Raw genomic sequence first — 26,321 nt, forward strand, 5'->3', positions numbered from 1 at the left:
AATCTGTCAGAATTTTATATGTTTCAATGAGACGCCTTCATCATTCTAAATTCCAGTGAATACAAGCCCACCCATTCTAATCTCTCTTCATATAACAGCCCTGTCACTCCAGGAATCGGTCTGCATTCTCTCTAGGGCAAGTATATTTCTTAGGTAAGGAGATAAAAATGCACACAATATTCTAGCAATAGTCTCACCAAGGCTCCATACAGCAAAACTTCCTTGATTCTGTACTCAAGCCCTCTTGCAGCAAAGACCAGTAAGCCATTTGCCTTCCTGCTTGCCATCCTGCAGGCTTGTTTTCAGTGACTGATGTACATCCACATCTCCCAATCTATTATCATTTATATAAAACCTACATTCTATTTTTCATACCAAAGTGGACAACTTCACATTTACCCACGTTGTATTCCTCCTTCTCAGTAGACCCTTGCTTCCTGAGATAAGAGAGATTGAGCAGTTTAGGTCTACACCCTCAAAAATTAGAAAAATGAGAGGAGATCTAATTGAGATACATAAGATGCTGAAGGAAATTGACAAAGTAGATGTGTAAATGATGTTTCCTTCTGTGGAGCAACTTGTAATGAGAGGTCATAGTTCTAGGATAAGGGGTAGCAGATTTAAAATGGAAATGAGGAGAAATTACTTCCCTCAAAGGGTTATGAATCTGTGGAATCCACTCCCCAGAGTGCGGTGGATGCGGGGACATTGAATAAATTTAAGAGGAGATAAAGACAGGTTTTCATTAGTAAAAGATTGAAGGTTTATGAAGAGTCGGCAGGAAATGGAGTTGAGGTTGAGATGAGCTCAGCTATGATCATATTAAATGGTGGAGCAGGCTCAAGAGACTAAACTGACTACTCCTGCTGTTAGTTTTTAGGTTCTTATATGTCTTAGTATTTCTAGTAAATTTTCTGTATGTTCTTCTGTGAAGAACTAATGTAGCTATTTAATTGTTCAGCGATTTCCTTGTTCTCCATTTTCTGTTGCCCCATTTTGTACTGTGAGTGGTCTACATTTGTCTGCACTAAGTGTTTTTTTCCTTTTACATATTTATAGAAAATCTTACAGTCCACCTTTACGTTCCTTGTAAATTTGCTCTCACATTTTCCCCTCTTCTTCAATCTGTTGGTTCTCTTTTTGCTGAATTCTAAAATGCTCTCAAAACTCAGACTTGCTGTTTTCTCTCAGGACGATATATGACTTCTCTTTATATCTAATACCAACCCTAATTTCTTCATTAGCATCATTGGGCCATATCTCCTGTTGTGTATTTTGCCCAAAAGAAGCATATAATTGTTGCATGCATCCAGCCATTCCTTAAATATTAACAATTGCTTTTTAATTCAGTTACCCAGTCAATCAGAGGCAATTTAACTCTCACACCTTCATAGTTTCCTTTTGTTTAGATTTAGGACCCTGGGTTACATTGGACTACTTCACTTTTTATCCTAGTGAAGAATTCTATGATGTTATGGTCATTTTCTCCTGCAGAACTTCTCACATTAATTGACCCTTTATCATTGTACTAAACCAAATCAAGAATAGCCCGTTGTTTAGTTGCTTCTTCAGCTCACTGGTCTGAAAAAGACATTTGGACGCACTCCAAGAATTCATTCATCATAGTATTATTTCTAACGTGGGTTGCCCAGTCTCTACGTACATTAAATCACCCATGATTACTGAATCACCCAGAATCATCTGTAATTCCTTGCTTAATGCTATTCCCACCTCACACCAATGTTTCCTCTAAGCTGTATGTGCAGCCGCTCCATACCTTGCATTTGGCGTGTCAATGCAAATTTCAGCATTATTTTCTGTTTCCAGATGTCACTGCTGCACATGAACCTCAGAGATCCACACAGAAGAGAAAAGCATTAGAGGGAAGGCTCCATACCACTACTATTTGAAGGCCTATAGACAATTTCCGCTAATGTTTTTATGTCTCGTGTTGCTTCTTAGTCCAACCAGACTAGATTTTCTGCACCTTTCTGATTACTGCACTGATCTTACTAACAACACCACATCAGCTCCTTTTTCTTTTTACTTATTCTTCTTAAAGATTGAAGACGTTTGGATATCACTCCAGTTTTGGTCACCTTACAGCCATTTTTCCATCGTTGAAATCATATTGTATCCATTTACAACTACTTGCAATGTCAGTTCATCTACTTCATTGCAAATACACATGCATTCAGATATGGAACTTTAGATCTGTCTCTTTGACATTTTAATTTTTTTTGTAGTATTGCCCTCTTTGTTGCTATCTCTCGTTTCCTCTGCTTTCTATTTTTGCCTTCCACTTTTCTACCTTTCATTTCTATCTTTGCTTCCCTCAGTCTTGTCTCCTCACTTCAGGTTATGTCCTCCTGTCATATTAAATTCTTTCCTACAGTACTAGTGAATGCTCTGCAAGAAGGTAGGCCCTGGTCCAATAGAAAGATTGCACTGGGACCAGGGAAGCTGGTCCATTCAGGAGTATCCCAGCAGCGGCAAGTTGTTCCAAGTATAACAGTGGTAGAGGGGACTGGAATCAAGCAAGAGGGTCATCATTGGGTAAGGTAGGTAGTAAATGTGGTGAGTTTAGTAAGATGTGGTGGGAGAACTTGCTAGGCCTTGCAATGAGAAACCCTCCATGAAACTCAACAAACCAGACATGACCAATTAAAAATAAACAATTTCAACCATAGTTACTAATTTTGCTGATGAGTCAATGCAAAGTGAGAAAATAAGTTGTGAAGAGGGCAAAAGGAATCTACAAAAGAGGTTTAGATAGATAAAGTGATTGGACAAAGATCTTGAAAATAAAGTATAATGTGGGAAAATATGAACTTGTCTATTTTGGCAGGAAGAATATCAAAATGATGGTGGTTCTGATTCAGAATGCTTCTCACTAAATATTGCTGATTGTTTCCCAAGAACAACACAGGGTCCAGGAGAAAACATCAGCAACAGTACCCTAGAGAACAAACCTAATAATTGGGGTTGGAGAAAGGGGCAGGGAAGGCAGGCGAGCAGAAAGAGAGAATTTCATGTCAGGATGAAAAGAAGAGCTCATTTAGGGTTAAGGGATAGAGGGAGAGAAGAGATGACAATGGAGCTGGGGATGGAGTTGGAAATTTGGTGTAACGAAGAGAGGTCGGCAATTTTGAGTAGGAACCCAATGCCTTCCTTGCGATTTCACGTGAATACATGCTCCTCCTGGCTCACTTGAAGTGGTGGAAAAGACACTTAGCTTAAAGAATCGTTAGGTCTCACCTCTCCATCATTGCTAAATTTCTATACAGCAGTGGTTAACTTAAAATGGGTTTCAATGGTACTGAAGAATCCTGAATGTGACATGTTAATGTTCCTCCACTCTATGCAAAGATGTTAAAACTGCATGAAACTCACAGCTGCAGAAACAATGCTGGGTCCATCAGCATCAGGTTAGGATCATATTAAATCTAAAATAAAAATGGAATTGAAATATATGTCTGGTCTATATTCACAGAGACTACAGCAGCCAGCCTACAAGTCTGGACCAAGCAAACAAGCTCACAGCTGCTTTTTGTAGATCAAAGTGACTGCGAGCAGGTTCTTTGATACTTACCTGAATTGGTCTTTTGGGAGCTGCTGCAACATGTTTTCTACACAAAAGCACAATTGTCAATCTGAGTAAGATTAGAAAATAGTTTGTCATATGAATTTAGGTTATACAGGAAATGTTGGGACTTTCTATAAATGTGAGTTTTCATTCAGGAAATGCAAAGTTCTATGCCTTCCAAACATCATGTAAATCGCAGTACTGTAGGTGAAAATGCAATTGTGCTATTTTCTACGACAAAGATATTTAAGTCTAATGTTAACTCCTGATCAGGGTTAATGTGCTTGTGGACCAATTGATTGGGGTAATATATTAGCACAAATAGGGTACTGGTTACTGACAGAACACAGAGAGGAGGATCAAATGGCTCATTTTTTTTAGGTTACAGTTTTTAGGTGATTGACGAAGCCCAACAAGGATCAGTCTTGTTAATAGCCTCAGCCATTTACAGCCAAAGTAATGACTTCAATAAGGGCATCAGATGTAAAATATCAAAGTTGTCTGAAGACACAAAGCTAGGTGGGAAAAATATATTGTAAGGAGCATCACTGTGCTGCAAAGGGATATAACCTGATTTAATGATTGTTTAAGAAGGTGACAGATGTGGGGAAATAAATGGAAAAGCAGAATCTTTTTAAAAGGTGAGAAATTTGTTAGAGACACTTAGGTATGCTTGTATGTAAATCATAGAAGGTTAATTTGTAGGTATAGCAAACAATTAGGGAGGCAAACAGTATGCTAATCATCAATGGAAGGGTGCTGGAATATAAGAGCTAGGAAGTCTTGTTGTAATTATTTATAGTTTCGGTGAGACTTCATCTGTAGTATTGTGACAGTTTTGATCTGTTTATCAAAGAAAGGATATACTTGCCATTGAAGGTGTGTAACTAGGCTGATCCTGGGACTTGAAGAGAGATTGAATAGAATGAGCCTATTCTCTCTGGAGCTTGGAACAATGTTACATGATCTCATTGAAATGTATAGAATTGTTTGAGGGTTTGACAAGGTAGATGCCAAATAGTGGTTTCCTCTGGCTGGAAAGTTTAAAACTGAGGTCAAAATCTCAGGATAATGGGCTGGCCAATTAGGACTACAAATGGAGAACTTTATTTAGCAGGCAGATTATCAATCTTTATCATTCTCTATCACAGAAAGAAGGTCATTCATTGTTATTCATTGTTTCAAGTTAAACCAAGCCAATTTTTCAGTAACAAAAACAGAAGTTGCTGGAAAAACTCAGCAGGTCTAGCAGCATCTGTGAAGTGAAATCCAAGTTAACGATTTGGATCTGGTAACCCTTCCTCAGAACCCATTTTCCAGTAGATCTTTCTGTCTGTTCTTAGCCTTTTAGAATTACTGGCTGTAGCAGAAACAAGTCTCTACAATATCATTACATTGCATCATGAATTCATAAAGCAGAAATTTATTTCTTGTCTTTCTACTGACATAGCTCTATGATTGATGTTGTGTATATGTGTCAGTCAAAATGTTACAACCAATTTGTGCAAGCATGCCACTTTCTGTTTGGCACCAGTTCATGAGAGTGAAGGCTGACTGCATGATTTGAAAATAATTTTATGCGATTTAGCCTGTTAAGCTGATCTTCATGGACTTGGCCTATAATATAAAAGGCCTTAATGTCCCTTTCACATTATTAATCACATTTCCAGACAAAATCAAAAATCTTTAATGCACTTGTTGTGAGATTCCATTAAGTTATGCTCCATTTTTATGAACTTTTACAGAATGATTGAATAATTAGTAAAACTGCTGTTGAATTTGATTGTTGAGAAACAGCTGTAGATCTATTTTCTACAACATAATTTTTTTAGCAGTGAATGTTAATATTAACTAACAATGTACTGTAATATTACTTTGAAGGCAGATTGCAATAATAAATCCTAAAACCTTTCCTATTGTTAACTTCTTCTAGTACTACAACACTCTTAGATCTCTGCAGTCCTCCATCTTTGACCTTATCCATTCCCCATCCTTCAGATTACCACTGATGACTGTGCCTTCAACTCTCTTAATCCTTAACTCTGGAAATACCCTCTATCAATCTCTCTGAACCTCTCTACTTTCCCAACTCTCTCTCTCTTCCTTCAGGACTTCCTTTAAAATTTGTCTCTAACAAAGGAACTAGGGACTCATCCTAACCATCTTCTTTGTGTTGCTATCTCCAAATATATATCTCAATTATTAACCTTCTCTGATGCATGAGATCCAGATTAATGAGTTGATATAAATACAAATTGTTAGTGTTGTCTGCACTCACACACGAAGAATGGATTCTCAGTTAATATAGTGTAAGTGTGACCATTCAGAAGGAATCCAATCTTCACCAGCAGTTAAGAAAGAAGGGGAGAGAAAGATATATGAGGGAAAAATTCTCAGTTAAGTCATTGGCATTGATGTACAAGCCAAATCTACACATTTTAACAGGCAGTTATATCAAAATATAGACACCATGAGAAAAAGTTCATTCTAAGGAAGTGTAATAAATTGAAAGAACAGTTTGCTAAATGGATTTTGGATTAAATGTCTGATGAATGTTGCCAATGTCAGTGTTTTACATGCTCTCAATGTTTTTTATGGAAGGGACTTGAAGTTTTTTAAAAGCAAGAATCTTGTCTAAAACAAGTGACCTTCTCATGACAGCTCCACGCTGAGTTGTGGATCAGTAGGTGAATGAATGAGAATTGTAATCTGAGGTTGGAAGTTCTCTCAGAGACTCAAACATAGACAGTTTGAGAATTATTCAAAAAGACACCTATGTCTTGGTATTGTTTCTCTTGATTTCAACACTGCAGTTTTAAAATTTTTTTTAAAAGAAAACCTCATTTAACCATGCTGGCTCTCCACCAGTGCCAGTGTTACCTTTTGAAGTCCCTCTGTGTCATTGGATTGGTTGTGTGATATAGTGTCATAGAAATGTACAGCACGGAAACAGACCCTTTGTTCCAACCCGTCCATGCCGACCAGATATCCCAACCCAATCTAGTCCCACCTGCCAACACCCGACCAGATATCCCTCTAACCCCTTCCTATTCATATACCCATCCAGATGCCTTTTAAATGTTGTCATTGTACCAGCCTCCACTACTTCCTCTGGCAGCTCATTCCATACACATACCACCTTCTGCATGAAAATGTTGCTCCTTAGGTCTCTTTTACATCTTTCCCCTCTCACCCTAAATCTGTGCCCTCTAGTTCTGGACTCCCTCACCCCAGGAAAAAAACCTTAACTATCCATGTTCCTCATGTTTTATAAATCTCTGTAAGGTCACCCCCTCAGCCTCCAACGCTTCAGGGAAAACAACCCTAGCCTATTCAACCTCTCCCTATACCTCAAATCCTCCAACCCTGGCAACATCCTTGTAAATCTTTTCTGAACCCTTTCAAGTTTCACAACATCCTTTCAATAGGAAGGAGACCAGAATTGCACACAATATTCCAACAGTGGTCTAACCAATGTTCTGTACAGGCGCAACATGACCTCCCAACTCCTGTACTCAATACTCTGATCAATAAAGGAAAGCATACCAAATGCCTTCTTCACTATCCTATCTACCTGCGACTCCACTTTCAAGGAGCAATGAACCTGCACTCCAAGGTCTCTCTATTCAGCAACAGTCCCTAGAATCTTACCATTAAGTGTATAAGTCCTGCTCAGATTTGCTTTCCCAAAATGCAGCACTATGCATTTATCTAAAATTAAACTCCACCTGACACACCTCAGCCCGTTGGCTCCTCTGATCAAGTTCCCATTGTAATTCGAGGTAACCTTCTTCGGTGTCCACTACATCTCCAGTTTCGGTGTCATTTGCAAACTTACTAACTATACCTCTTAAGCTCACATACAAATCATTTATATAAATGACAAAAAGTAGTGGACCCAGCACCGCTCCTGGGCACTCCACTGGTCACAGGCCTCCAGTCTGAAAAACAACCCTCCACTACCACCCTCTGTCTTCTATCTTTGAGCCAGTTCTGTATTCAAATGGCTAGTTCTCCCTATATTCCATGAGATCTAACCTTGCTCACCAGTCTCCCATGGGGAACCTTGTCGATGCCTTACTGAAGTCCATTTGGATCACGTCTACCGCTCTGCCTTCATCAATCCGCTTTGTTACCTCTTCAAAAAACTCAATCAAGTTTGTGAGACATGATTTCCCATGCACAAAGCCATGTTGACTATCCCTAATCAGTCTTTGCCTTTCCAAATACATGTACATCCTGTCCCTCAGAATTCCCTCCAACAACTTGCCCACCATTGACATCAGGTTCACTGGTCTATAGTTCCCTGGCTTGTTCTTAACACATTTCTTAAATAGTGGCACCATGTTAGCCAATCTCCAGTCTTCAGGCACCTCAGCTGTGACTATCGATGATACAAATATCTCAGCAAGAGGCCCAACAATCACTTCCATAGCTTCCCACAGAGTTCTAGGGTACACCTGATCAGGTCCTGGGAATTTATCCACTTTTATGCATTTCAAGACATCTAGCTCTTCTTCCTCTGTAATATGGACATTTTTCAAGATGTCACCATCTATCTCCCTACATTCTATATCTTTCATGTCCTTTTCCACAGTAAACATCGATGCAAAATACTCGTTTAGTATCACCCCATCTCATGTAGCTCCACACAAAGGCCACCTTGCTGATCTTTAGGGGCCCTATTCTCTCCCTAGTTACCCTTTTGTCCTTAATGTATTTGTAAAAACCTTTTGGATTCTCCTTAATCCTATTTGCCAAAGCTATCTCCTGTCCCCTTTTTGCCCTCTGGATTTCCCTCTTACATATACTCCTACTGCCTTTATACTCTTCTAAGGATTCACTTGATTTATCCAATCTATACCTGATGTATGCTTCCTTCTTTTTCATAACCAAATCCCCAATTTCTTTAACAATCCGGCGTTCCCTACGCCTACCAGCCGCTCCTTTCACCCTAACAGGAATATACTGTCTCTGGACTCTCGTTATCTCATTTCTGAAGACCTCCCATTTTCCAGCTGTCCCTTTACCTGCAAACATCTGTCCCCAGTTAGCTTTCGAAAGTTCTTGCCTATTACCATCATAATTGGCCTTTCTCTAACTTAGAACATGAACTTTTAGATCTTGTCTACCTTTTTCCATCACTGTTTTAAAACTAATAGAATTATGGTTGCTGGCCCCAAAGTGCTCTCCCACTGACATCTCAGTCACCTGCCCTGCCTTATTTCCCAAGAGTAGGTCAGGTTCTGCACTTTGGTGGAATGGCAGAAAGCATAAGTACTGTCAGAGAATACAGGAGAATGTACATAGACTAGAGAGTTGGGCGGTAAAGTGGCAGATGGCTTTCAATCCACACAAGTCTAGACATTTAGGTAAGTCTAATTCTAGAGCAAATTATACAATAAATGGAACTGCCTTGGGAAAAGTTGATGGGCAGAGAGATCTGGGAGTGCAGGTCCATTGTACCCTGAAGGTTGCTGCACAGGTGGATAGAGTGGTCAAGAATGCATATAGTATGCTTGCCTTCATTGACAGGGTATTGAGTATAAGAGCTGGCAAGTCCTGTTAAAATTGTACAGGACATTGGTTCTGCCGCATTTAGAATACTGTGTACAATTCTGGGTGACACATTACCAAAAGAATGTGGACCTTTTGGAGAGGGTGCAGAGAAGGTTTATGAGGATGTTGCCTGGTATGGAAGGTGCTAGCTATGAAGAAAGGTTGAGTAGGTTAGGTTTATTTTCACTCGATAAAAGGAGATTGAGGGGGGATCTGATTGAGGTTTACAAAAGGGTATAGACGGGGTGGATAGAGACAAGCTTTTGACCAGGGTGATGGATTCAATAACGAGAGGTCCTGCTTTCAAGGTGAGAGGTGGAAAGTTTAAGGTGGATACATGCGGCAAGTACTTCACACAGAGGGTAGTGGGCGTTTGGAACACATTGCCAGCAGAGGTGGTAGAGGCAGGCATGGTGGATTCATTTAAGATGCACCTGGACAGATGCATGAGTAGGTGGGGAGCAGAGGGATACAGATGCTTAGGAATTGACCGACAGGTTTAGACAGTACATTTGGACCGGCTCAGGCTTGGAGGGCCAAAGGGCCTGTTCCTGGGCTGTAAACTTTCTTTGTTCTCTAGTAGGTACATCCACATACGGAAATCAGAAAATTTTCTTACACACACTTAAATCCCTCTTCATCACTATGGCCGTCCCAGTCTATGTTTAGTAAATTAAAATCCCCTACCATAACCACCCTATTATTCTTACAGATAACTGAGATCTCCTTACAGATTTGTTTCTCAATTTGCCTTTGACTATTAGGGAGCCTATAATATAATCCCAATAAGGTGATCATCCCTTTCTTATCTCTCAGTTCAACCTAATAACTTCCCTGGATGTATTTCTGTGAATATCCCCTCTAAGTATGGCAGTAATTCCATCCCTTATCAAAAACACCACTCCCCCTCCTCTCTTGTCCCCCTTTCTATCCTTCCTGTAGCATTTGTACCCTGAAACTTTAAGCTACCAGTCCTGTCCATTCCTGAGCCATATTTCTGTAGTTGTTTTGATATCCCAGTCTCACGTTCCTAACCATGCCCTGAGTTCATCTGCCTTCCCTGTTAGGCCTCTTGCATTGAAATAAAAGCTGTTTAATTGATCAGTCCTACCTTGTTCTCTGCTTTGTCCCTGCCTGCCCTGACTGTTCGACTTGCTTCTTTTCTCAACTGTACCAGTTTCAGGTCTGGAATTTGCATTTCAACATTCAACTCATCCTCTATCAAAAGTAATGGCATCAAAATTCACAGGCTGAAGGGAATGGAATAGAACATGGACTGGTCAATGGAGCCTTTCCATTTTAATTATCACCTTCTCTTTACACACCATTGAGGAAAACTCAAAAATCTTCTGCAAGAAACAATAGAGTACAAAAGGCACCAACAGGTGGTAGAACAGGGAACAGGTATCATGCCTTAAACTTGAGGCAAACATCCACTGGAGAGATTTGGAGAGGGTGTGCCCTTTATTTTTGTAACAGCAGAAGGAGAAAGTAAGTAACTATCATTACTTCTATTTCGGATTGTTTGCTTACTGTGGATGAAATAGTTCAGAAATGGAGTGCCTCACCTAGCAATGCCTTGGTTTGTCTTCAAAAACATGGAGGGCCATCGTGACAGAAACTCAGATCAAATCACAAGAGAATTTCATTGTGAGGTTCCTGAATCTCGGTGTTGCTGGTAGATAGAGAACAGTGGAGTCAGTTCCCATGAAAAAAAAAGCAGGTAATCAGGCCTCTTACAGAGTAATTAATACATGTAACCTCAGTTGATCTGTTTGACAGACCTGAATTTGGAATGGAAACACAGAATTATCCTCAATTTAAAGATCATAGAACTTTATTGCACCTATTTATATTTCTATTAAAAGTGATACTTTCTGAGATTACTATTGCAAATAGTGGGGTTTAATTATCTTGCAATACTTTTTTTCAGATTTGTGAATCCGAAGTCACCAAGATCAGAAATGGTACATTCTTTTATTTTGACCTCCATAATAAAGCCAAAAATTACCAGGTCACGTCGACAGGCCACATTGCTTTATTCGGCTGCTCATAGCAACAAGGATGGATTTTCCTGTTGTCAGTTATTCTTTAACAATAAATCTTCACACACTAACTAATAAGTAGTTAATGATCGAAGTACCTTTTGCAAAGACAACTACATAATTCACTGAATAATTGCAACATTTTTTTCTCATCCTGAGACCTTGTCTATATTGAGTAAACATATCTCAAGCAGGGTGACAGTGTGAAGGTTACATTAAATCCCCAAACCAGAAGTGCGGAGTGGATAATCCATCTCATCACCTTTTAGAGACCTTCAGCATCACAGATGCCAGTCTTCACCTTAATCGATTCACTCCACAGGATATCAGAAAAAAGTTGGAGTCACTGGATACTGCAAAGCTACGGTCCATGACAACATTCCAGCTATAGTACTGAAGACTCATGTCCTAGAACTCGCTGCTACCCTAGCCAAGATGTTCCAGTACAGTTACAACACTGGCATCTATCCAACAATGCAGAAAGTTATACACAAAACACAGGACAAATTCAACCCAGCCAATTACCAAACCATCAGTCTACTTTCGATCATCAGTAAAGTGATAGAAAGTATCGTTAACAGTGGTGACCAGTTTGGGTTCCACTAGGCCCATTCAGCTCTTGACGCCATTATAGCCTTAATTTAACATAGAGCAAAGAGGTGAATTCCAGAGGTGAGGTGAGAGTGACTATCTTTAACACTAAGGTCACATTTGACTGGGTGTGGCATCAAGGCTCCCTAACAGTATTGGAGTCAATGGGAATCGTGGAAATATTCTTTTCTGATTGAAGTCAGAATATACCTGGCACATAGAAAGATGACTATGGTTGTTGAAATTCTGTCTCCTTAGCTCCAAGACTCATTGCAGAAGTTCCTCAGAGTAGAGTCCTAGGCCCAATCATCTTCAGCTGCTACATCAATGACCATCCCTCCATCATTGGATCAGAACCAGCAGATATATTTGAACTTCTAGAGGGCATTCAACAAGGTATGCTGCCTGAACTGCTGTGCTCTTCCAGCACCACTGATCCAGAATTACAAAAGTTTAAGTCATGAGTAAAGAGCCAGCAGAATTGGAGGTAATGTATTGACATGGATAGACAATTGGCTCATGGGGCGTGAAACAGTGAATGGGGATAAAGGTTTCTTTTCAGGTTGGCATGACTGACATAATTCCATGAAAGTAGGTACAGTACTTCATCACCAAGTTGCCTTTTATTTATGGGGGAATAGTACATGATACTGACCCAGCTAGCACCGAGCAAGCTTCCTGCCTCAGGCAACTGTCTGTGTGGAGTTTGCACGTTCTCCCTGTGTCTGCGTGGGTTTCCTCTGGGTGCGCTGGTTTCCTCCCACAGTCCAAAAATGTGCAGGTTAGGTGAATTGGCAATGTCTAATTGCCCGTAGTGTTAGGGGCAGGGGTAATTGTAGGGGAATGGGTCTGGGTGAGTTTCCCTTCAGAGGGTTGGTGTGGACTTGTTGGGCCGAAGGGCCTGTTTCCACACAGTAAGTAATCTAATCTAATTTAATCTAGAGTGAGTAGAACCCCTTACCCTCCTGTTTATTTTTTTTCTTTTCTTTCCTTCATCTTTTTTCCCCCACACTATCGCATGATAGTGGTAGTGCTTAGTTTTCCCCAGCATCCATGTCATGTGTATGCAACACAGATCCTCAGATACTGAAGTCCATGTACAAATCAACAAGACCAAGTCAATATCCAGGCTTAGGCTGAAAAGTGTCAAGTAACACAAATGCCAGGCAATGACCATCTTCAATATGAGAAAATCTAACCATAACCTCTCCACAATCCATTACCATAACTGAGATCAACATTCCCTCAACATCCTGGGATATTACTATTGACCAGAAACTGAACGAGACTAGCCATCTTAATACTGTGGCTACAAGAGTGGGTCAGAAGCCAGGAAATTTGCAGTGAGAAACTCATCTCCTGACTCTCCGGAGGCCGTTGAATATTTACAAGGCACAAGCACTTGCCTGGATGAGTTCCATTCCAAAAACACTCAAGAAGTTTGACATCATTCAAGACAAAACAAATTGCTTGATTGACACCACATCCACAAACCTTCACACCCTTCACCAATGACACTCATTAGTAGCAGTGTGTACTACCTACAAGGCACAATACAGAAATTTACCAAAGATCCTCAGACAGCACCTTCGAAATCCATGACTACTTCCATCTAGATGGACAAGGACAATAGATACGTGGGAACACCACCACTTGCATGTTCCCTTCCAAGCCACTCACCATCCTGACTTGGAAATATATCACCGTTCCTTTATTTTCACTGAGTTAAGATCTTGAAACTCCTTCCTTATTGGTATTTTAGTTCTACCTACAGCATGTGGTTTGTACCTGTGCTAACTCACACATTAGTTTCAGCAGCATCATTTAAACTTACCTGTTGATGCCACTGGTGTTGGTGCAGTGTGTTACAACGCGGAGTCGAACCCCTTGTTAGTTAAGACCAAACACTCAGAGAAACTCACCTCACGTTATAATCTGTTAAAGTGTATGAGTGAGTGAAAACTTCTAATTTCCACTATTGAAGAAAAATAACAATTTATTTTCCTAAATCTAATAGTGATCACTAAACAAAAACTATTAATAAATCCAAGTCCCCTTTTTCTTAACTAATTACTATCTGACACCAACTCTATCAAAATACTGCTCCATTAACACAATTATAAAATATTATTTTGACTTAATCTCAGGTTTCTTATGTTGTCTTCCTTCCCATCTTCTGATTCTTCTGTCTTGTCCCTGGGTTGTCTTTCTTTTTACTGCAAGTATTTTTACAGGTAAAGATACTTTTGATAGATAGTGCCTTCTGATTTCTTTCAGAGTTTTTCATTTTAGATGGGCAGTTAGCTCTCTGGCTGTACAGCAGTTGCTCTGACCAGTTTTCAAAATATCTGTGTTTTTTCATACGTGCAACATCGTTCCCTCTCATTGATCTGATATTGTCAATACAATAAATTCAAATTCAATTGGGTTTTAGTATCCTAGGCATAATTTAAGATAATTGGTTAAATTTGAATTGTTGTCAAACAGCAACCAAAACGTAGGTATCCATCTAACAGCCAATTGTTTTATCTATCTATTTAGTTACAGCCTGTCTCTTAGCTGTCCTGTTCTGGCAGCTGTCCTGTTCAGAAAACACTTCCTATCTTAAAGTGAACATACATTCTTTCAACTTCATAACAAATGGATGAGATACAGATGGATTGGCCAATCAGTTATCTCTCTTGCAAACTCAATTGTGTCAGCTGTGGAGAATGAGACTGGGGTAGCAGTTTCCTCACTGCCTGAATGCTGTGAACAACAGTGTAAAAGATGGGAAAATAGGGAGAGAATGGAGAAAAATTTGATTCCTGAAGTTGAGAAAAGAAGTTTGATTTTCCCCTTAAGATCTTAATGGCAAGAGGAATTTTGCCAGTAACTAACAAGAGGTCTATTTGCATGCATTGACATCTCATAATTACCTAATCTCTTCTCATTGCTGATTTCTCAGAGAAAACTGATGGTGCCAATTCCCAACTGAAAAGCCAGAGCAGTAATTTGGCAGCTACAGCTTGCCAGCACCTTCTCCAAACCTCCATCTTGGTCAGTATTCCCTAACATCTCAGGGTACATTCCATGAGTAGTGATCATCTGCACGCTCCATCCATGGGAGTTGGATTAGCTAACAGCCTTATCACATCATCATGGTATACATCCGACTAGCTCATACTACATTCAGCACTTCATTACTGTCCTTTGGAGCTCACCCACATAATTGCTTGTCTGCTTTGCACACAGGGAAGGACACACATCCCATTCATCAGCCTTTTAACTTGCTTTCTTAGCACTCACTCACTTCACATTTATTTGGATGTTTGCAGCATCTCTGCCTTTTAGTACAAACAGAAAGCCAGACAGCTTGTTATCCCTGAGAAGTCAAGGGTTGGATATGTTGGCGTATGGCAATATTTACATCAATGTCACACCTACAGCATTTGCCAACAGCTTATTGGAAAACACACTGCATGTGCTTCAACCAAAGGTCTTGTCTGAAACTCTAAGGGGTGTTATCCTTAGTTCAGTTGAGGGAGACCATTTTCAGTCAGGTGGTACTGTCATTGTCAGTCAAGGTCATCATCAGATCTCTGTGCAAGGAGTTTCCACAGTTCATCAGCCACTTGGTACGATCAGGGTCGAGAGATCTGTGTCCTTATTCTCCGCAGACTGGGTTCCAGTCAGTCCTGCAAATCATGTCCAACTGATCAGAAACTACTGATTAATCAGTCAGGGAGCTTCACAGAGATCAGTCAGGTGTCTGGTTGGTGACCAGTCTCAGCCAACCTGCCAAGTTGCTCTGGCGGTTTTGTGCCACAGTCAGTTCTTGGAGGCTTTATCATTATAGCTGGGGGAGTTTGTCAGGGAGTGGTGCTGTGTTGGTGAAGTCAAGAGTGGAATTTGGAGGCAACCTGTTGGATCGCAGAGAGAACAGTCACTGCAAAGGACTACAGCTCTACATTTAATGGTAGAGTCATACTTTGGGCACTTGGGGTGGTGCATCACCAATGGTTACCACTACCACCTCGACGGTGATGGATCACAGTGCATCGCAATTGTAGGCATTACTAAGAGATAGGCTTGGGCCTCAGGAGATAAACTGGGGAGGTGAATAGTTAAACATAACTTTTAGTTGGGAATGTGGGGAGACTCAAACGTGCTGGGTTTGATAAGGGTTGCAAAACAGAAAGGTACATGAAGGGTGAGGAGGTATCTAGAATGACAGCCAGAGCCTGCAGTTCACTATTTCGAATGCAATATGTAAAGCCTTCTGTATTCATCCAATTCTCAGTCGCTCAACAGTCCAAAACTGACTGCCAAATCATGCAGAGTAGGCACATAAGTTTGTTCTGTTTTGTCAGCAAGAGCGGGCTTCACCTGTAGGCAATGTGAGGCTCTTCAAGAGACAATCACATTAATCCAGCACCGACAGATTCCAAACTATAGACATCTGTAATCACCCAACTCCTGCTGAGGCACATCATGCATTAACCAACTCTGTTGATGACAAATCCTGACCACAAGCAAACATCTTTGATCATTACAAATTGAACCTAGTAATTCCTGTGAAGTTGAAGTGTTAATGGGTAACCTGTGGTTGACCAAATTCCCAAACACATTCCAAATTCTCATGTGATGCACAAGAGCACGAAGTTGTTTTCCTCTCACATTAAACTGTTTCTCACCATGCACTGACATGCTACGCTGTCTTTCTTGGGTGATGTTGGGAATACGGATGGGACCAAGGTCCTGTCACACCTACAATCCCCTATGGTATTTGCTGAATGGATCTGAATAAGGTTTAATATGTCAAAGGTCCATAAAGGGGTATCACATGGCCTTCCTTGCCAGAGGCCTTCATATCCCACTGTATTATGGTCTATGGTAAACTCTCTTTTGTGTGAGTACGACTGCTGATTCCTTAAAATCCTAGGGTGCTATTTTGTTTCTGATATTCCCCACAGAAAGTCGGAACCATCAGCAATGGATCCAACCACAACCGGCCTTATCATTGAAGTGCTTCCTGTATAGCAAGGGAACAAAGAAATTGAGGAGGAACATAGGTTTCAACAAACCCCAGGCCTGACGGTTGAACAGCCTCTACATGAGGGATTTCCAGCAGCAGAAGGTCCCCTCATGAGGCAAAAGAGGAGGCCGAGAGGTTAACATCCTCAACGCCATTTTCTCTGGATGAGTGAAACTCAATGCTGCTGATGAATGTGGATGACCTGAGAAGCTCTCACAGAACTGCGTCACCTGCTGGAACCTGACCTGTGACCTGAGGGAGTGAGTGGCCATCCTATCCCACTGGCTATAAAAGTTAAAGATGCACTAAATGTTCCTGCAACAGGCTGCTTCCAAGGATCCAGCAGGAACTTGTATGAGATCTCTTGATCTTCATACTGCAGGTGTATCTAGGCTGTTACCGATGCAATTTATGTCAGACCACACTCCTTCATCTCATTTCTCCGTGATAAGGTCAATATTGTAGCTCATGCAGTAGGCTTTGCCAATACCAGTGGTTTCCCTGGTAAAGGACACTACAGACAGTGCACACATTGGACTGAGAGCACCATATCATAATGTGACAGACATCATGAACAGTAAAGTGTTCAATCTGGTAAATGTACATGTCACCTGTAAGAATAATCATTACCACATTTCAGAAATCTGTGCCAGTTACGTTGGAAACTGCTATGATGTCTAAAGCCCTGATAACTCTCAAGTTCCTGCTTCATTTCAACAGCCAGATACCTTACAAAGATGGCCACTGAGAGACAAGGGCTAACCTCTGCAACTATATCTGATGACACCATTTTACAACCCCCTAATTGAGCCAGAGGGTAGACACAGTAAATCTTATTGGAGAAGATTATAGGTCTCCTCAAGATGAGGATCTGATGTTCATCAGTCTGACAGACTCGCAATACACACCTTCAGAATGTGCCACACAATCTTTGCATATCGTGCTCAACACAACTGGAGCATGCATTTGAGGGTACAATGGATGGTGAAGAACTGGGAGGGAGGTAATAGTCTTCCAAGGATGAAGATGAGGACATTGTGCAGTAGGTACCACCTTCACCATAACAGAGTGGTTCAGCTTCAGGCACAACAGGCCAGACAAGACTTAATGGACACCCGCTTCCAATAGGTCTGAGTTGGGTGAAATCAATATCCTTGAAAGTAAACGTGTTTTGCTGCAAAAGCTGGCAGCCACTGTTCATTCCCAGGAGCAAATGCAGCTGTTTTGTTTGTTTTTTTTCTTGTTGTTAGTAACTGTGTAAAGGCACAGTTGTAATATTTCCACATTTAACAATGATAAAATGTTATACAATGATGCCCATTAGTGTTATTCCTTCGGACAATTTTCTAACATTGACTGGTGCCAAAATAAGAGTAACTTCTGTGGGTTCATTCCTGCAACTGCAGCTCAAATGCTATTGATCAGACAGGTGATGATTTAAAGGGCCAGTTTCTCCACATGTGATATGACACTTGAAGTGAAGTATCTGTCACTCATCACCACCAATGTATCTCGGAAGTTTTGCTTCATCCTTGCCTTCCCAGTACATTTAGTGCAGTCCTCGGGTCTGCAGCTGGGGTGTAAGGAGCTGCCCCATGGTGAAGCCTATTGAAGGTCTGGATAGATGACCTGGGGCATTTGTTGCTAGAAGGTCCAGACATGTTGAGGGTGTTCGCCCATATATAGGGCTCACCTCCTTGGTTCTACACTGTTGTCTGTGGCAGGCAGGATGGAGGTGGAGAAGTGGAGTACTGCCACCACTCCTGGTCCTCACCTTCCACCCCACCAACTTCCAGATACAACACATTGTCCTCTGCCAGCTACAGTCAGACCCACCGTGGGAGGTATATTCCCCCTGTCACTTTCAGCATTCTGCAGAGATAATTCCCTCCACAACTCCCTTGTTAGGTCCACATTCCTCACCATCAACCCACCCTCCACTCCTGACACTTTTCCTTGCCACCTAAAACCTCTGCCCATTCTTGCCCCCTCACTTCCATCCAAGGCCCCAAAGGATCAATCCACAGCCAGCAGAAGTTTCCCTGCCCTTCTAAACACCTCATCTACTGTGTCCATTGCTCTCAATGTGGTCTCCTCTACACTGGGGAGACAGGATGCCAACTTACAGAATGGTTCAGAGAACATCTCTGGATCACATGCTCCAATCAACTCCACCGCCCTGTGGCCGAGCACTTCAACATCCCCTCCCACTCCACCAAGGTCATGCAGGTCCTGGGCCTCCTCCACCACCAAATGTTAGCCACCTGACGCCTGGAGGAAGAACACCTCATCTTCAGCCTTGGGACCCTCCAACCACATGGAATCAACGTCGATTTCACCAGTTTCTTCATCTCCCCTCCCCCCACCTTGTGCCAGATCCAACCTCCAACTCGACACCGCCCTCTTGAACTGTCCTACCTGTCCAACTTCCTTCCCACCTCCAGTCTGACTTTTCACCATCACCTTCCACCTTCATCTACCTATCACATTCCCAGGTACCTTACTCCCAGCCTGACCCCCATCCCATTTATCTTTCAGCTCTCTTGGACCACCCCCCCCACCTCCCCCACCCACCACCCACATTCCTGATGAAGAGCTAATGCTCGATACACAGCCTCTCCTGCTCCTCGAATGCTGCCTGAGTTGCTGTGCTTTCCACTGCCATACTTTTTGACTCTGATCTCCAGCATCTGCCCTCCTCACTTTCTCTCTGTTGTATATAATAATCGTACTTGGTTTAATTTTCTGGGAAAAACCCATAACAAGAATTTGAGGTTACCTTTTTGGAATTCTTGAAATTGCAATAACAATGCAATTTCAAAATCAGTCATGTCCCAGGAAATAACAATATTAGAGTGGAAGCTTTATCAAGAGCAAATATGGAAAAAGACAAATGTCATGATCAAAATGGACTTACATCAGAAATTGATTTTTTACAGCAGGTCCTTGTGAATGTAATACAAATGTTTTTATCATCAAGATGTATAAGTAGAAGAGATATGGCATAAGAAGAAATGGTAACAGAAAAATCAGAATTCATCTCAAAGAATTTCTTTTCCTTTTCCCCCACAGGGAGAGGTGTTGAAGGTTCATGATATATTCTTGTTATTCATCTAAAATCTGGGTTCTAGTATGGACAGAACCATGTACAGCTGATTTGCATTTCTTTATTGCATACGAAGAAGGAAAGTATTTAGTTTTATTTTTCAGTACTCTGAATACGACGGGTGAACTTGGAAACATGTTTACATACATTTAAACAAAGCTTTAATTTTAAAAAAAAATCTTGGTGATAGTTCAGTGTTTTAAGAAAAGAAGTATAAGAGGGAAAAAAAAGTGTGATGTTGCCTAGAAACAAGGTGTCCAGAGACAAAACAGTTCCCCTTCTGAAAGAAAACCACCCAGAAGGTTAGGAATATGCAGATTTATATTCGAAAGAACAGCTCTATGGCAGCAAAGAGGCTATTGGCTTCACAGTCGCCACAGCAATTTGAATTAAAAAGATGTGAACAACGAACAGGAGTAGCTGCTCAAGCCTGCTCTCCCATTCAATAAATCGTGATCTGATTGCAAACATAAATCCACGTTTCCACATGCTCCAATAATATTTCACCCCAATCTCTGATTTAACACATTTCTGCCTTAAACTATACAAGGACTCTGCTTCCACAGCCTTTTCAAGCAGAAATCTCTTAAGATTCACAGCCCTCTGAGAGAAATCTTATCTTTATTTTAAATGGGTATCCCCTCATTTTAAACAGCAATCTCTTGTTCTTGATTCTCCTGTAAGAGGAAATATCCTCTCCCCATCCAACTTGTTCAGATCCTTAGGATTTTATACATTTCAATCAAGTCACTTCTTTCTCTTCTAAACTCCAGTGGATGTAAGCCTAGTCTGTACAACCTTTCCTCTTACGACAACCTGTGCATTCAGGTATTAATTTCATAAACCTTTTCTGAACAGCATCCATTCTTTCTTGAATAAGTATTCCAGATATGGTCTCACCAGTATGCTGTATGTCTGAAACATAACTTCTGTACTAATATAATTACTTCCCCTTGCAATAAATAATAACATTCTATCCTATTAACTTTCCGAATTACTTACTGTAACTGCATGCTACCCTTTTATGATTCATGTGCTAGGACACCCAGATCCCTCTGCATCTCAAAGCTCTGCAATCTCTTACCATTTATTCTTCCTGCCAAAATTGACGATTTCACATTCCCCACAATATACTCCAGTTACCTGATCTTTGCCCACACACTTAACCTATCCATATCACTTTGTAGCCTCCTTGTGCCTTCTTCAAAGCTTACTTTCCTGCCTAGCTTTGTGTCATCAGGAAATTTGGCAGCTGTTCCTTCTGTCCCTTCATCTAAATCATACATACATACATTTTTTAATAAATATATATAAAATGTATGTATGTAAGATTTAGATGAAGGGACAGAGGAACAGCTACCAAATATATAATCAACAGTTAAGGTTGCAGCACAGATTCCTGTGGTACATCACTCATTACAAACTTTCTAATCTGAAACAGACCCATTTACACACAAACAGGTAATAACTAGATATTTTCCTAATTAACCTGTTCAGACCTTTTGTAATAAACCTTGGGAGCCAGTGGGACTTTAATCCTGGCTATCTAGCTCTGAGGTAGGGACACTAACACTGCACCACAAGAGCCTCTAATAGGCACCAACTAAAGAAATAACACTATTTGAATGCAACAAGTTACCAGTTAGAAACCAAGTACAGCCATTCCAACTGAATGAGGAATTTTAGTGACCATATCTACAGATGGATTAATCCCTCCACAATTCAAGCACACACTCATATTCACACAAACAGAATATGAAATAACTTGCCACAAACCATATTAAATCAGACCATGATAATAAACAAAATATTTACATTTTTAATACTATTTTCTCCAGTGTGCTCAAGGTTTGTGTAGGATGTGACTACATGGTCCAAATGACCGAATTGGTAAATTGTTGAATTCTTAATCTGCGGGGGTGTTGTTTCAAATCCTATGCAAGGTCATGATTTCTTTTTCTTAATCATTTTATTCAAGAACATTTTTAAAATCAGGAAATATAACTATTGATTTTCCATATTAGAAGTTGGAAATCTCATTTATAAAAATGTCCTGATTGTGTATCTGCTTCATTAACTGAATCATCTGAAGTATGTTTTACAGAGGGAACAGTTGATAAATGCAAGGAGAAACTAGTGACAAGAACTCACAATTGGTTAAGAAAATGGGTAACTTGAATTTTATTGTTGGGCTCTGCTAAGAAAACTTTTTCTTAATGCAATCAGCTGATACTTTGATATTGTTCTTGTGCAGGAAATGCTCCCCTCTCCTTGTGGCAAAAATGTTTGTAAAAAGATAGGAATGACAATGTTTTGTATGTCTGACAATTCTTTCCCTTGGGAGGTTGCACATGCAGAATTAACAAGTTATTATCATTGTCTTTTATGTCTTTTGTAGCTTTGTCTCTTTAACTGCTCCTATTCAGCTTCCCTCTTTAATTCTTCCCTTCTTTTTCTCAGGATCTCAAACTGATTACATTACATTTGAGCTTTTAAGTATCAGAGTTTAATACTTCATACCACGGCTTTGGTACTTGGCTGTACTAAAATTTTATCAAAGAGTGAATGATGAGAAAGGAATTGTTAAGAGCCCAATAAACTGAATAAATATGTGACTCAGGATTTACAGGAATACGGATTTTCTTGATGGCTCCATTCCATCAGTGGGTGAAGTCAGAGCATAACAGATCAGAGCTATGGAGAGAGATCACTTGTGATGGATGTCTGATCATTGAGCGTGATTTAAAGCAGCCTCTGGGAACAGGATGGGGTGGCACGATACTTGGATGTTTAGCACAGGAAAGCCTTTTCAGAATGTGACAGGAATTTAAGTTCAATGTTAATGTAGCATGTGTGATGTTTCCTGACCAGAAATAAATTGAATCACCACCGTATCTAAACTAATTGGATGTCTATGTTTGTTTGAATACAAGTTTGCTTGAAAGGACAGCATGCAATTACAGCAAGGCTTTAAAGGTCTTGTTACCATTTATTTGAACTTTTTTTTTCCTGTGCTAACTGTGAAGTCAAGAGTGTTCTTTTTGGCTCACTTTTTTTAACTACCAACTTACTGTTTGGTACAATCAGGATTCCTTAAAGTTTCCTCATTAAGTTATACTCTTTGAAGAATGAGGAGAAAGTGGAACAAATTAGGACATCAGTCATGATAGGTTTTGTCATAAACAAGGATTGCAAAGGAGCAATTTTGCATTTTTTATGTTTGTCAAATGAGAATATTGCATTTCCATAATTATGAAACCATAATTATATAATTAGGATGACACCATAATCCTGCATGATAGTCAAAGGTCAACTGTTCAATAACTGAATGATAACTTAGTGAACAATATCTTCACAAAAATATAGATATGAAAAGATACACTCCTTGGACTTATCAAGAGTATGAATATGTATCAGGCTAACATTAATGAGATGTGCTACACGCCATAACCCAGCCCTGCAGTAAGCACACAGCAAACACAGTAATGTTTAGATAAGTCACTTCAGCGTAAAAATGTTGCACCTCAGACTTACTTCACTTAGCCACAAGACACATCAGCATCAAATTGTTATATTAAGTTGATGAATGTTTGCCAGAACTACAAAGTTTCCGTAGGCAACTGGCAACAGGGTTAGAGGGTATTGCAGTTTTCCCAACAGTGTAGTTACCCTGAATCTGAAACATTTTTGACAATGCACTGGGCCGTTAGGACCTCTGTGTTCATACATGGTTTTGCATCCTTGAACCACAGGCACTATCAATCAGTGTACAGCTAATCTGTGACCATCATGCAGGAAAGTCCAAGGTTGGCTCCTTTGCTGTTCTTGTTCATGGTTGCTCTATAATGGTTACCTAAACCTGCCAATGTACATGCGTTATTGAATAGATCATAGTCATGTTAAAGTTGAACTTCAGGTACTTAGACGAGTCAGGGTTGAATGATTAGCTAAAGCCTCCCACATCACAATAATAAGCTGCATGCAAAAACTATTACCATGGAGCACTAAGAAAAGCAACTGATAACAAAATATACCATGAGAGTAATGTACAGGATGCTTGGGCTGCAGTTGCTAATCTCTTAAAAAAGGCATTATTTCTGCTTGAGCTCGTTCGCAGATGTATTAGACTTAATACAGAACAGAGACGACCTCAACACAGTAATTGTTTAGCTGAAGTCAAGAATAGAATGCCAAAGTGCACCAAGAACTGGTCTGATTAAAAGTCACTATTGATATTGGATTGCAAGGACATTATGTTTTCTATATAAAATTGAAGATGAACTCATTAGAATGATGTGCATTTAAAAGACAATCGTATGTATATATATCCGTCTATTATGTCCGGCCAGTAGCCAAAAGATCAGCACAGAATGGGGGTACTGAGGTTTTGGCTGTGAAATTGAAAGTGAAATAATTCTAGTACATTTCTGTTCTCATAAAACTCTGAGACGTGGTAAAAATCTACATTAGTGCAGGCGGGAGTTTAAAACATGGTTATGGAAAGCTTTAATTCCTGCTTTGAGACTTGTGTTGTTTTCTTTGGAGCAGAGAAGGCTGATGGGAGATCTAGTTGAGGTGTACAAGACAAAGTGGCACGAACAAAGTGGATAGGAAGCAACTATTCCCCATAATTAAAGGGTCAGTAATGAGGTGATGGGCTGTAGGTTGACAGGGGATTTTTGGAAAGCCTTTTTCACTCAGAGGGCAGTGGGAATCTGGACTGAGCAGGCTGGGAAGGTAGTTGAGGTGGGAAATCTCACAACCTTTAAAAAGTACCTGAATGAGCACTTGAAATATCATAACATGCAAGCCCATGCATTGAGTGCTGGAAATTTGGATTAACATAGATGTGCTGGCGCAGAATCGATGGGCCAATGAGCCCCTCCTGTGTTTTATGACTCTATGACTGATATAAATTTGAAAAGAGCCAATTATTCAAAGTAACAAGTGAAAAGAGACAGATGTCTTCCTTTATAAATACGGGAGGGCAAATATGACCAGACTCTCTGTAGGAAATTAATCTTACTCTTTTAAAAATGTCCACATTCACATGCAGCTGGTTTTAAAAGTTGTGTAGACCCATTGTCAACTTGGCAATTATCAACAAACATTTCACATCTTCCTCCTCTTTGATCTGAGAATGTATGAGCCCCATGCTGATCAGAATGCTTCTGTTAATGCTCCAATATATCTGCCCAAGGCAATGCTTTCAAATGTTCTCATTGACTCAGCTTAGTAATACCCTGTCTGGTGTAAAAATAGTCACATTTTGATTCGCTTCCACTGGTTTAATATTGTGCACAAGTACTCCCTTGTTTGGTTTAAAGAAAGCATAAAAAGTACAAAGCAACCTTTCCACTGAGTTTTGCTAATCCATTTTTAGTGTGAAATAGATCTCAGGGAAGGGCTAAACAATATGTTCATGTTTTTTCTTTAAACATTCCATTTTCAATGACTAACTCCGGTTTGACCTCTTTCTCTGATGGACAGATTCATTCCAGCGCAATGACTTCTAATTGCCATTTCCCCAGGTGAGAAATAAGGCTGGCAGTGAATGAGCAGTATAACACAAATTTCAAGAAAAAGAAACTTCGCAATGTGAAAGCCAAGTTAATAGTTCTATTTATCATCTGAATCATGAAACATCCTCCACCCTGAACTCTAGAAGAGGAATTTTATATTTAATTCCATTTTTATTCATTTTTGTGCTGTTTATTAAGCACAGAAATAGATAACAGAAGGATGTAATAATGAAGAGGGGACTTATAGATCTCACTTGATCAGGAACAGAGTCAAGGTCAATAGTCTTGAGTCTATCTTCCAAACCTGAAGAAAATACATTCTGCAGAAGCCTCCAGATTGCTTTAATTTGTAAAATCAGAGACTTGGGGGAAGACGGGGGCTAATGGTAAATTTAATTTTATATTATATGTGAATTTGTAATTTTAAGAATTAGATAAAGGCATGGTGGAGAAAAGATGTTGTATATGGTGTTTGATTCTGAAAGGATAATGTTGAGGAGTGGGTTAAACACTGTCCCTAATTGATGAAGTTGTATGGACTCAGGTGGAAGAACAATTCTGGATTTCCAAGGAGATAGACCTACCATTTATGTCTCTTCACAGTCTATTATAACAACATAAATTGTACCTGATTGTCATAAAAAATATAAGTTTCATTTAAGGCAAAGGCCTCTTTTCATTTGACTGCCTTGTGGCTTTCTATCTATTCACACCAATCCTATCACCATGACAGGTTCAGACATAAACCATGGATTTCTGAGGAAGGGTCACTAAACCTGAAACATTAACTCTGATTTCTCTCCACAGATACTGCCAGACTTGCTGAGCTTTTCCAGCAACTTCTATTTTTGTCATGGATTAGTAGATTTGGTATCAGCACTTTTTGCATCTAAAC

This window comes from Hemiscyllium ocellatum, chromosome 17, assembly GCF_020745735.1.
Source record: "Hemiscyllium ocellatum isolate sHemOce1 chromosome 17, sHemOce1.pat.X.cur, whole genome shotgun sequence".
NCBI classification, from domain to species: Eukaryota; Metazoa; Chordata; class Chondrichthyes; order Orectolobiformes; family Hemiscylliidae; genus Hemiscyllium; species Hemiscyllium ocellatum.